The sequence below is a fragment of the Ailuropoda melanoleuca genome, chromosome 15 (assembly GCF_002007445.2).
Source record: "Ailuropoda melanoleuca isolate Jingjing chromosome 15, ASM200744v2, whole genome shotgun sequence".
Classification (NCBI taxonomy): Eukaryota; Metazoa; Chordata; class Mammalia; order Carnivora; family Ursidae; genus Ailuropoda; species Ailuropoda melanoleuca.
Window position 1 is genome coordinate 68114615 of NC_048232.1, and position 14398 is coordinate 68129012.

The following is a 14398-nucleotide window of genomic DNA, read 5'->3' on the forward strand; positions in this document are numbered from 1 at the left end:
GGGGAGGGGGGTGGGGGAATGGGATAGACTGGTGATGGGTAGTAAGGAGGGCACGTATTGCATGGTGCACTGGGTGTTATACGCAAACTAATGAAGCATCGAACTTTGCATCAGAATCCGGGGATGTACTGTATGGTGACTAACATAATATAATAAAAAAATAAATAAATAAATAAATAAATAAATCTTTTTAAAAAATTAAAAATTAAATTTAAAAAATTAAACAGCAATATAAAAAACTTCAGGGGGGAAAAATCCATAGTATCAAAGTTCCAGAGCATAGTCTGTTGCCCACCTATCCCCTGGGCCTGACCTCCCTGGAATCTATCGGGCAGGCTAACTCCGTAGTGTACAAACAGAAAACAGTGGTATTTTTCTCTAATCACCCTTCTCCCCGACCCCGCACAACATCCAAGGCATATTTCATACTCAGAGATTTTAAAGTCACTTTCAACAATTAAAACTCATTAAAGGGGCACCTGGGTGGCTCAGTTAGTTAAGCGTCTGCCTTTGGCTCAGGTCATGATCCCGGGATCTTGGGATCGAGCCCTGCATCAGGCTCCCTGCTCAGCAGAGAGCTTACTTCTCCCTCTGCCTGCCGCTCCCCCCTGCTTGTGCTCTCCCTCTCTCTCTCTGTCAAATAAATAAATAAAATCTTTAAAATTCATTGGAAAGTTGTATTTAAAGCTTCAATCACATACTCAGTTCAGAGTCTCCCACCACCACACACCCCCTGCCAGCCCTACCCCGACCTACAGCATGGTGGCCAAGCCCTACAGCATGGAAAGGAGGTACCGTCTGTTCTTCCTTCATCTCCTTCATTCTCCTTCCCTTCAGTGGGCTGCTTCTGGCTTCACCAGGGTCAAGGCGGCAACAGGGGGGTGGTTAGGGGAAAAGAAGCAAATGTATCTTTTGTGGTAGATCCGCTAAAATATGGTAGATTGTGGCCTTGAGGTAGGAGGAGCCCCTATGCGGGCTCTCTCCAATGGGATGCATTTGTGGGCTTTCAAAAGCTCACTGCAGAAACCACCTGGTTGAAAAGCCCCCTAGAAGCAAATCCCATTTCTCTCAGAAGTTTCTTACACACTTCTCAGTTCCTGCCCAGAAATACACCATATAGCAGGTTATTGCTGGGGTCCCTTTACCCCACAGGCAGCCCTCCTGGTTGAAAGCCAGCTATCTTCCATTGCAGCTCCTGGAAAACATATATGCCCACTATTACAAATTCTGGTAGTGCAGACAGCTCTCACCATTGCCCTCCTCACTCACTTAGAGTTCACTGGTTGGTCTGACCAGCCTCCCACATTCCATAGTCATCAGGCAGGAAGCAAGCATCAGGTTCCATTAATGTATGTCCCTAAACTGTCCAGAAGACACATACCCATTTCTCTATGAATTCTCTCACCCTGCTCTATTCCAATGACAGGGCACTGCCAGAGCCTCCAATTCTCTTGAGGTCCCCCTCATTAGAAGAGAAAGGGAAATGCCACAGCACTGTCCACTACCTCAGGGACCCTCTTTAATTCCCATTCTCCTGCAGCTGCTGGAGGTGTGTGATGGAGGCAATAATCACTTTCTCCTGTATCTGCTGGAGGTCTCTATTGAGGTTGGTACCAGTTTTGCTGTCTTTTCAGAATTTCTGCGTGGCTATGTCTAGTGTTAGCACCCCATTTGGAAACCTGAAGACACTTATCACCTTTCATTCTCAGCTGTGGGGCTTCAGATGAAATTTCAAGACACCATGAAAAGCCCCATTCGATACCCTATTACACTTACAACACACCATGAGGCTTTCCATATAAACCCCTCAGTCCTTTATCAGAACTATCTGCAGACTACACAATGGGAAACAGAGAAGCTGTGATTTTTGGCAGAGGCCCGCGTCTGGCTGCTGAGATAAAACTTTTGGAAAGATTCAAACCACAGACTTTTGCAATAGTTACACAATCACTTCCGCCCCACCCTCATGCTAAATGTATTCCAGAAAACTGAACATTTCTTAGGAGGCTATTTTACAACTGTAGCAGAAAGAGTTGTAATTTGATGTGTAGGATTATCCTTTGGGAAGTTGAAAATATATCAGATGAGAAGGAAAGATATAATTAGGACAGGATAGCTTTATATTGTTAAAGGCCATTCTGTAGAGAAGGGATTAAATCACTCAGAATCATTCCGAGGACTACTTTGTGGGAGCCGTAAGGAAGCCAGTTTGGGGACCAATAATATTCATTCATTCACGAATTCATTCACTTATTCATTCACTGAGTTTCTGCTATGCTCCAGGCTTGAGTAGGGGCTGGTGTTGTCACAATGCATAAGATCTGGTTCCCGCCCTCAAGGAGCTAAAAAAAAAAAATCTCCATATTGGAACAAGCTGCCAACAGAAGTAGTGAGATTCCCCCACGGATCTCACACATACATATCTTGGAAGACAGTGAAGATGATTCAAGATCGAGGAGTGAAAGGAAGAAGCAGCGAAAGAGCTGAACTTTCTAGTCCCTTCAACCCTTCCAAACCTAAGGTTCTATCTACGCTCACAAAGGCACAGCACAGACATGATGTCCTGCTGGCAACCTGCATAAAATAGAATGAGAGAGTGGGGGACACTGGCTTGGTTGCAGAAATTAATTTCAGACAGATAGTAGGAGCAAAAGTGTACAGAGTCCGATGTGAAAGATATGTTCATCAAAATGCAGAAGAGAATCAGTAACAGGATTTCCATCAAGGAGACCTAGTCTGGCAGAGGAATTCAGGTAGCTAGAGAGTAATGGAAATGTTTACAAACGGTCTATATGCACTTGCACTGAAACACAGAACAAGGAACAAAGACATATGATTGTTATTGTCCAACAATTTACATGGGACTTTTCCTGCCTCTACACTGTGACTAAGGGAGCAAGTGTGCTTAAATAAAGTGTGGATACACCAAGACATCCACTTCCAGCCTATGCATAAGAAAGAATGCCAGGGGCGCCTACGTGGCCCAGTTGGTTAAGCATCTGCCTTCGGCTCTGGTCATGATCCCAGAGTTCTGGGATTGAGCCCCACGGCAGGCTCCCTACTCAGCGGGGAGCCTGCTTCTCCCTTTCCCTCTGCCTGCTGCTCCCCCTGCTTGTGTGCTCTCTCTCTCTATCAAATAAATAAATAAAACCTGTAAAAAAAAAATAAGAAAGAACGCCAACAACATTTTCAGTCTGTTGGTATAGAAAAGTACACCATCGTCTTCCCAAACCATGTGGGAGAAGCTTTCAGAAATGCAGTGGTAAAGAATGTTTCCTACCCCATGTTTACCAAGAGGCAGAAACCAGTAAGACTTGGGGAGAAAATCTGGGGGAGAGTATATTCATTTTCTGTTGTTGCCATAACAAATTACTGCAAATTTGTGGCTTAAAACACCACCAATTTATTATCTTACAGTCTGTAGGGCAGAAGTCTGGGGAGGGTCTCACTGACTTAAACCAAGTTATCAGCAAGCTCATTTTTTGCAGGTTCTAGGGAATAATCCATTTCCTGCTCACTTAGGTTATTGGCAAAATTCAGTCCCTTGTAGTTGTAGAACTCGGGTCCTCATTTTCTTGCTGGCTATACCTAAGGACAATTCCCAGCTTCTAGAGGTCACCATATTCCTAGGCTTATAGCACTCTTCCTCCATTTTCAAGCCCGCAATGGTGGAGAGCACCCCTCTAGTGTCACATGTCTCTGACCCTTCCTCTGTAGTCACGTCTCTCTCCCTGACGATAGTCGATAGTCGGGTTAAGTTCTCCACTTGCAAGGACTCATATGGCTGGATGATTAGATTGGGCCTACCTGGATTATAAAGGATAATCCCTCCATCTCAAGGTCCATAACCTTAATCACATCTGCAAAGTAACACATTCAACTGGAAGTCCTAGTAACAGCAATTAGACAAGAGAAAGAAAAAAAAGGCATCTAAATTGGTAAGAAGAAAAACTGTGACTGTTTGCAAATGACATGACACTATATATGGAAAACCCTAAAGAGCTCCACCAAAAAACTACTAAAACTAATGAAATAATTCCGTAAGGTCACGGGATACAAAATCAATATACAGAAATCCGTTGCATTTCTATACACTAACAACAAAGCAGAAAGAGAAATTTAAAAAGCAATCCCACTTATAACTGCACCAAAGATAATAAAATACCTAGGAATAAACTTAACCAAGGAGGTAAAAGACCTATACTCTGAAAACTATAAAATATTGATGAAAAAAATTTAAGGTAACACAAACAAATGGAAGGATATTGGGACAACAAATATTGTTAAAGTGTCACACTACCCAAAGCAATGTACAGATAATGTAATCCCTATCAAAATACCAATAGCATTTTTCACAGAACTAGAACAAATAATCCTAAAATTTGTATGGAACCACAAAAGACCCCAAATAGCCAAAGCAATCTTGAAAAAAAAGAACAAAACTGGAGGTATGGCAATCCCAGATTTCAAAATATACTACAAAGCTGCAGTAATCAAAACAGTATGATACTGACACAAAAACTGACACATAGATCAATAGAAGAGAACAGAGAGCACAGAAATAAATGCACAATTATATGGTCAATTACTCTTCAGCAAAGGAGGCAAGAATATGCAATGGGAAAAAGTCTCTTCAACAAATGGTGTTGGGAAACTGGACACCTACATGCAAAACAATAAAACTGAACCACTTTCTTACACCATACACAAAAATAAACTCAAAATGGATTAAGGACCTAAATGTGAGACCTGAAGCCATAAAAATCCTAGAAGAGAGCACAAGCAGTAATTTCTCTGACATCAGCCATTGCAACATTTTTCTAGATATGTCTCCTGAAGCAAGGGAAACAAAAGCAAAAATAAAAAACTATGGGGACTACATCAAACTAAGTCTTCTGTACAGCAAAGAAATCAACAAAATTAAAAGACAAACTACTGAATGGGAGAAGGTATTTGCAAATGACATATCTGATAAAGGGTTAGTATCCAAAATATATAAAGAACTTATACAACTCAATACAGAATGCAACAACAACAACAATTAAAAATGGGCAGATGGGGCGCCTGGGTGGCACAGCGGTTAAGCATTTGCCTTCGGCTCAGGGCGTGATCCCGGCGTTATGGGATCGAGCCCCACATCAGGCTCCTCCACTATGAGCCTGCTTCTTCCTCTCCCACTCCCCCTGCTTGTGTTCCCTCTCTCGCTGGCTGTCTCTATCTCTGTCAAATAAATAAATAAAATCTTAAAAAAAAAAAATGGGCAGAAGACATAAACAGACATCTCTCCAAAGGAGACACAAAGATAGCCAACAGACACATGAAAAGATGCTCAATATCACCCATTATCGTAGAAATGTAAATCAAAACCACAATGAGATATCATGTCACACCTGCCAGAATGGCTAAAATCAAAAATTCAAGAAACAACAGGTGTTGGCAAGGATGTGGAGAAAGGGAAACCCTCATGCACTGTTGGTGGGAATGCAAACTGGTGCAGCCACTGTGGAAAACAGTTTGGAAGTTTACCCAAAAAATGCAAAAACACTAATTACAAAAGATACATGCACCCCTATGTTTATTGCAGTATTTATAATAACTAAGATATAGAAGTGACCCAAGTGTCCATCGATAGATGAATGGATAAATATATATATATATATAAAAAATGAAATATTACAATATTACTCATCCATAAAAATGACTGAAATCTTGCCATTTGCAACAAAATGGATGGATCCTGAAAGTATAATGCTAAGTGAAATAATCAGTCAGAAAAAGATAAATACCATATGATTTCACTCATATGTGGAATTTAAGAAACAAAACAAAGAGAAAAAAGAGATAAACCAAAAAACAGACTCTTAACTATAGAGAACAAACTGGTAGTTACTAGAGGGAAAGTGGGAGGGGGGATGGGTAAAACAGGTGATGGGGATTAAGAATACACTTATCATGATGAACACTGAGTAATATATAGAATTGTTGAATGACTATATTGTACACCTGAAACTAATATAACACTGTATGCTAGCTATACTGGAATTAAAATTAAATAAATATATATAACAAAATATTCAACTAAAAATAATATTTAATAACTAGTGACAGATGGTAACAACAATTATTATAGTGAGCATTTAGTAAATGTATATAATTGTTGAATCACTATATTATATAACTGAAACTAATGTAATATTGTATGTCAACTATATTTCAGTGAAAACAAATTAAAAATAAGGCCACTTGGCTGGCTTGGTTGGTGGAGCATGCAACTCTTGATCTTGGGGTTGTGAGTTTGAGCCCCCCGTTGGGTGTAGAGAGTACTTTAAAAAAAAAAGTAAAAAAAATAAAAATAATGCTGGTATGGAAAAAATAAGTAATAGATTCACAGTTTCCAGGGATTAAGGCATGCACATCGGCAGGGGCAAAGGGGGCATTGTTCTGCCTATCTCAGAGGATTTAGCCTGTGTTCTCTGGAGTTTGGGGAGCACAGAGAACGGTGCCTGACTCTCACCTAGAAAAGTCCAAAGGGAAGAGGCTGGCTGGAGCAGCGTATGATAGATAGCAAAGAGAGAGCACTGCATTTCCAGAGTTTAGAGAAGCACCAGGCCTCTGTGGGCCACATGGATGCTATAAGGAATAGCCAGGTCGCGGGGCAGCTGGGTGGCTCAGTTGGTTAAGCAACTGCCTTTGGCTCAGGTCCTGACCCTGGAGTCCGGGAATGTGCCCCATGTGGGGCTCCCTGCTCAGCAGGGAGTTTGCCTCACCCTCTCCCTCTTCTCCTTCCCCGGCTCGCTATCTATCTCTCTCTCTCTCTCTCACTCTCTCTCTCTCAAATAAATAAATAAAATCTAAAAAAAAAAAAAAAAGAATAGCCAGGTCAGAGATTTCTTGAAAGGACCCCACCCGAGAACACTGCCTGCCAAGGTCCAGGCTGTCCCAGCAGAAAGAGGTGGCAGGGTGTGAACTGCTGGAGTCGGGTTGAGGGCATATCAAAAGAGGGCAGCAAGGCAGTGCCTCACCCTCGTTAGGAAATGTTGCAGGGTCAGAGGCCTCCAACACAGAGTCCCCAAAGAACTCACAAAAGCCCCCTATTTGAAAAATGGTCAGTGTTCGAATAGGCTTGCTATGCAGAGGGTTTTCACAGACTAGGGTTAAAAAAATACCCCTCTTCCCCCTGCTTAACCCTGGAGCATCTAGCAAATAGGGGCAAGACATGGAGAGACTAAGAAAGAAAAAATGGACCTTGCCTCCGGCCTTGCCCATTTCAAGTATCTTGGAGAACATGGACAAGAAGCTTTCAATCAGATATGTGACTCCTCTTTCATTTAGGCTACAGACATACCATCCAAACCGAGGAAGACCCAGGAACTTCGGGGCCACGTGAGCCGGGGCCACATGTGCCAGGGCCACGGCCCCATCGGCTAGCACCGGAAGCACTCAGGAGCCTGGGGTAATGCTGGTGACGTGCATCACCACAGGATCAACTTCGAGAAAAATCACCCAGGTTACTTTGGAAAGGTTGGTATGAGGCTTTACCACTCACAGAGGAACCAGAGCTTCTGCCCAGCTGTCACCCTTGATAAACTGTGGACCTTGGTCAGTGAGCAGATGTGGGTAAGTGATGCCATTTAAAAAAAGGGGCGCCTGGGTGACACAGCGGTTAAGCGTCTGCCTTTGGCTCAGGGAGTGATCCCGGCGTTATGGGATCGAGCCCCACATCAGGCTCTTCCGCTATGAGCCTGCCTTCCTCTCCCACTCCCCCTGCTTGTGTTCCCTCTCTCGCTGGCTGTCTCTATCTCTGTCGCATAAATAAATAAAATCTTTAAAAAAAAAAAAAAAAAACACAAGACTGGAGCTACTCCTATCATTTATGTGATGTGATAGGGCTGCTACAAAGTTTTGGGGAAGGGAAAGTTTCCAAACCAGCCAGTCACCATGAAGGCCAAATTCTTCAGTTGAAGAGCTAAGGAGAACATTAAGGGGGATGGGGGGGGCTGTATCCTCGTAGCTTGAAGTTACGTGAGTGAGGTTCATTAAATGCTAACAAGTGCTCTGATTAAAAAAAAAAAATCAGATACGTGACTAAAGTCTTGAATTAGACTGGGCTGGGACTGTTAATAACTCAAACTGTTCTAATCTCCAGCATCCAGAAAAACAAAAACCTTAGACACCATCCAGGAGCTTGCAATGGAGTTTAGCTGAAGGTTTTATTTGAAGGTAGTGGTGAGAAAGAATCAAGTGGCTTCCTCCTTGCCCAGCACAGCCAGTACATTCAGAGAACCATCAGAGTTTCTGAAACTAAGCACTGGCACATAAAGTTGTTCTTTTTATTTTAAACAAAGATAAGCAAATTGGAGTAGAAGAGAAGAATGAGGTTGAGAACACCAGCTAGGAATCTGTGGCCAAATTTCTCTGGTGACTACTTTTTGAACAGAAGGTGGGACCTGTGATCTGACAAGCAGGAATGCACACAGATGAACAAAATAGAATATCTAAAGTAAGGATATTCCAGAAAATCTTTGGCTGTTGTAAGTATTCCAGGCATGTGGCAATGAGGTGGTATGATTTTTTTAACCCCTCCCTCTTTGTTAGAACATGTTGTAAGGTGAGACCTCCCCAATCCTTCTGAAATTGGTCAATTTGGGGCCAAGCAGGAAATTATTTAGCAACAGTTGCACCATTATGAGATTTCACTCTTTCTTGGAGCTATGTTTTAGTTAGACTTCTGTTTAAAACTAATTCATCTCAAACAACGAAAACAAAACAAAAGAACTATTCAGAATATGACTCACTTTTTGGCTAACTCCTTGAAGCTAAATTTCCCAGAAAGTGCCACATTCCCTACTCCATTCTTACTACACAGTTGGGTCTCACGGGGACCAGCCAAACTGAAGGTATTAACACCTCTCAGGAAGGACAGTATATTTCCGCTGTGGGAAAATGTTTCTCTCCCTCTCTCTCTCTTTCTCTTTCTCTATCACACACACACACACACACACACACACACACTCACCATTTAATAATACAACTATCATATAACCTTAACTCTATCTGTCCTGATCACCTTACTCAACTTCTGCCCCCATTAAGTTCTCAGCATGCTGGAACACTAGGGCCTCAGAGGGTTTGACAGTGAGCTCAGCTCAAATCTCCGGAGTAATAACGTTTTAAGTTCTGAAGCAATAAAAGAAACTACAAATAAAATGATCCATCGTCACATCATTAAAAAAATTCAAAACTTGTGCTAAACAAAAACTATACTGGAAAGAAATACTTTCCAGTGGACTAAATAATATTTATAGTAATTAAACAAGGAAAGGGTTATTACCTACATTAAAATGAGCTTGTAGGGGCGCCCGGGTGGCACAGCGGTTAAGCGTCTGCCTTCGGCTCAGGGCATGATCCCGGCGTTATGGGATCGAGCCCCACATCAGGCTCCTGCGCTGGGAGCCTGCTTCTTCCTATCCCACTCCCCGTGCTTGTGTTCCGTCTCTTGCTGGCTGTCTCTATCTCTGTTGAATAAATAAATAAAATCTTAAAAAAAAATAGAATAAAATAAAAATAAAATGAGCTTGTAAAAATTAGTAAGAACATTATTCAGGCTCCCTGGACAAATGAATACATGAAATAACCAAACCCTTTGCGTTAAAAAATAGAAATTATAATTAGTAAACGCAAATATGAGGAAACGCTCAATCACTCTAACAGTCAAAGAAATAATTAAAATAATAACAAGACACCATTTGAAATCTAATTTGATTTCAAATTAGAATACTCAGGAATGGTGAGGTATAGGATTAATAGGTATGACAACACTTTCTGAAAGAAGAGTGAACATAGTAAAAGCTATTAAAATGTTATGTCCATTGATTCAGAAATCCTATTTCCACGGATTTATTCTAAGAAAATAATCCAAAAGTATTTTCTAAACTTGCATATAGATTCCCATATAGATATCAAAACAAAACAAAGCAAAACAAACCTGGGCTATGTGCCTTATGGTTTTGGAAATGGTGAACAAACAATGTTCTGCCTAATATATGGAACAAAAGAATTCTAAAAAATGAAAAATGAGAACAGACTGATTTTCAGGTAGCAGGAATATGAGAGCATTGGGGTTTTTTTCTTTTATTTTTTTATTGATGTTGCTATAACAATGTATAGTTAAATTCTTTCTTAATCAATTAGCTAGTACTCATAATAAAGAACCTTCCTTTTTTTCCTTCCTCTTTCCTTCTGCCATATTCTGCAGCACCGGCAATTCAAAACAATCATAAGTAATCCTTAGTTTACACTGTAAATGCTCCATGCAAAAAGATGCCATCTATTAATCTGTCCTCAGATTGCCATGTTCCAGACCAGCCCATTTGGAGCTTCCTTTGTCCAGTGAGGCTCTTCATTTTTTTTATTATCTGCCAATTTATTTCATCTTGCTTTTGGAAACTATCAACCTCAAGTAGCCTGTCTATATTTTACTTCTAAACACAACGAGAGAGACAATCTGTGACAAATAGAGATATTTTTCTTGAAACATCAATACTTTACTTTGACCATTCATCACTTTTTAGAGGAAAGCTGGCATTCTGAACGAAGTCCAAAGAACAAGATACACAGTAAGAAGTTAATGGGTCCAATAATATATAAAGCTACTTTAAAAGGCATTCCTTTCAAATCAAATCAAAAGTACTAAACTGCAGTTTGTTTTGTGATCCATGGTCTAAAAATAGCTTAGAATTTCTCAAGGAAATTGTGCCATCTAAAACTGAATCATCTTGGGGCGCCTGGGTGGCACAGCGGTTGAGCGTCTGCCTTCGGCTCAGGGCGTGGTCCCGGCGTTGTGGGATCGAGCCCCACGTCAGGCTCCTCTGCTGTGAGCCTGCTTCTTCCTCTCCCACTCCCCCTGCTTGTGTTCCCTCTCTCGCTGGCTGTCTCTATCTGTCAAATAAATAGATAGACTCTTAAAAAAAAGGAAGAAACATACTCTATAAAAAAATAATAAATAAAAAAAATAAAAAAAAAACTGAATCATCTTAATCCTAACAAAATACATTCAACAAATCAGGAGAGGTATCGTCCTTGAGAGACTCAGCAGAGTTAACCAAAAATATCTTTGCAACTATCCTTATATACTTAATATTGAAAGGAAGTAGTTAGTAGAGCTGAGGTTTCTTTATGAGAACACTAAATGTTTTGAATTAGATTTTAAAGTAGCCTAAGTATTAAGCTCTATTACAAAGCCATAATCATCAAGACATCATGGTACTGGCACAAAAACAGACACATAGATCAATGGAACAGAATAGAGAACCCAGAAACAGACCCTCCACTCTATGGTCAACTAATCTTCAACAAAGCAGGAAAGACTATCCAAAGGATGAAAGACAGTCTCTTCAACAAATGGTGTTGGGAAAATTGGACAGCCACATGCAGAAGAATGAAACTGGACCATTTCCTTACACCGTACACAAAAATAGACTCAAAATTGATGAAAGACCTCAATGTGAGACAGGAATCCATCAAAATCCTTAAAGAGAACACAGGCAGCAACCTCTTCAACCTTGGCCGCAGCAACTTCTTGCTAGATACATCTCCAAAGGCAAGGGAAACAAAGGTAAAAATGAACTATTGGGACTTCATCAAGATAAAAAGCTTTTGCACAGCAAAGGAAACAGTCAACAAAACCAAACAGAATGGGAGACAACCCACAGAATGGGAGAAGATATTTGCAAATGACATGTCAGATGAAGGACTAGTATCCGTGGCGCCTGGGTGGCACAGCGGTTAAGCATCTGCCTTCGGCTCAGGGCGTGATCCCGGCGGTCTGGGATCGAGCCCCACGTCAGGCTCCTCCACCGTGAGCCTGCTTCTTCCTCTCCCACACCCCCTGCTTGTGTTCCCTCTCTCGCTGGCTGTCTCTATCTNCGCTGGCTGTCTCTATCTCTGGCAAAAAAATTAAAAAAAAAAAACTTTAAAAAAAAAAAAAAAGGACTAGTATCCAAAATCTATAAAGAATTTACCAAACCCACCCCCCAAAGAACAAATAATCCAATCAAGAAACAGGCAGAAGACATGAACAGACATTTCTACAAAGAAGACATCCAGGGGCGCCTGGGTGGCTCAGTTGTTATGCGTCTGCCTTCGGCTCAGGGCGTGATCCTGGAGTCCTGGGATTGAGTCCCACATCGGGCTCCTCTGCTGGGAGCCTGATTCTTCCTCTCCCACTCCCCCTGCTTCTGTTCCCTCTCTCGCTGGCTGTCTCTCTGTCAAATAAATAGATAAAATCTTTAAAAAAAAAAAAAAGACATCCAAATGGCATGAAAAAATGCTCCACATCACTTGGCATCAGGGAAATACAAATCAAAACCACAATGAGATGCCACCTCACACCAGTCAGAATGGCTAAAATTAATAAGTCAGGAAACAACAGATGTTAGCAAGAATGCAGAGAAAGGGGAGCCCTCCTACATGTTGGTGGGAATGCAAGCTGGTATAGCCACTCTGGAAAACAGTATGGAGGTTCCTCAAAAAGTTGAAAATAGAGCTACCCTACAACCCAGCAATTGCACTACTAGGTATTTACTCCAAAGATACAAATGTAGTGATCCGAAGGGGCACCTGCACCCCAATGTTTATAGCAGCAATGGTCCACAATAGCCAAACTATGGAAAGAACCCAGATGTCCATCGACAGATGAATGGATAAAGAAGATGTGGTGTATATATATACACAATGGAATATTACACAGCCATAAAAAATGAACTCTTGCCATTTGCAGCAACATGGATAGAACTAGAGGGTATTACGCTAAGCGAAATAAGTCAATCAGAGAAAGACAATTATCGTATGATCTCACTGATACATGGAATTTAAGAAACAAGGCAGAGGATCATAGCGGAAGAGAGGAAAAAATGAAAGAAGATGAAACCAGAGAGGGAGATAAACCATAAGAGACTCTTAATCATAGGAAACAAACTGAGGGTTGCTGAGTGGGGGGATGGGGTGGCTAGGTGATGGACACTGGGGAGGGTATGTGTTGTGGTGAGCATTGGGTGTTGTGTACGACTGATGAATCACGGACCTGCACCCCTGAAACAAATAATACATTATATGCTAATTTAAATTTTTTTTATTTTAAAAATAAAAAATAAAAAAATAATGTAGCCTAAGTAATTCAGAATTACAGTTCTCTTACTTGTATATATTTTCTTTAAATTCCTGCAAGGCATTTACATTTTTAAAATATATTTAGATCCCAAAATGTTAGTTTCACACTATTTCATACAATATCATGAAAGTTACCACTAATTTTATCATGTTACTAATTCTTTCTCATCAAGGAAATGGCCTCTTGGTTATTAAGAGCCCAGGGCCATTTCATGAGCACCATGTTTCCATGAGGGAATTTCGACTAAAAGAGTGGTTCTCAATTTTTGCTATATATTAGAGTCATCTGGGGCTCTTTAAAAAATATAAGGTTTCACCAAAAGCCTATTAATTCTGAAGGAGGGGTTGGGAACTAGCATCAAACTTTATAAAAACTTCCTATGAAATTCTAATGATCATCCAGGGGTGTGAGTCACTGCAATAAAGTCATATTTCTATCCTTTCTCCTCATACCTCACTTACTCATCCCCAAGTGAGAAATTTACCTGCCTTGTGAATGTTTAGAGTATAACATACATTGCTTCATGTCCCTCTATTGGGTGGAATTAATGTTTTAAAAAGCAGTACACCATTTCTTACAAAGTCAAACATATATTTACTATGCAATCCAACAATCACAGTCCTGGAAATTTCCCCAAGAGAATGCAAATGTAAGTCCACACAAATACTTGCAGAAAAATGTTTACAGCAGCATTATTCATAACAGCCAAAAACTGAAAACCCAAATGTCCAGCAACTGGTGAATGCATAAACAAACTGTGATCCATGCAATGTAATACAATTCAGCAATAAGAAGAAAAAACTAATATATGCAACAATGTGGATGCTATATACTGCACAAATCCATTTTTATAATATTCTAGAAGCAAAACTAAAGGGACAGAAACCTAATCAGGATTGCCTGGGGTCTTCAGGTAAGGGTGGAAAGGAGAGGAGACTGACTACAAAGGCATAGGAGGGAACTTCTTGGGATAAAGGAAATGGTCTGTATCTTGATTTTGATGGTGGTGATATGATTCTGTATATTTATCCAAACTCATCTAACTATACATTGAAAATTATTAATTTTACCATATTTATACTAATTTTAAATTTTAGAAAAAAACAGCACCCAACCTACAGGTTTTTCCTTTTTCTGTTCACACTATTGGGGCTCACAGAGCATGAGGCCGCAATTCTGGGTATGTGAGTCTGCTCTAAACACTCAAACTCTCCCTCAGGTGAGTTAACC

At 40.7% G+C, this 14398-nt stretch overlaps 1 pseudogene; it reads left to right on the plus strand.

Moving 5' to 3' along the window:
• Positions 1-8250, plus strand: part of LOC109489788 — a 48088-nt pseudogene extending 39838 nt beyond the window's left edge.
• The last annotated feature ends 6148 nt before the right edge of the window (positions 8251-14398 follow it).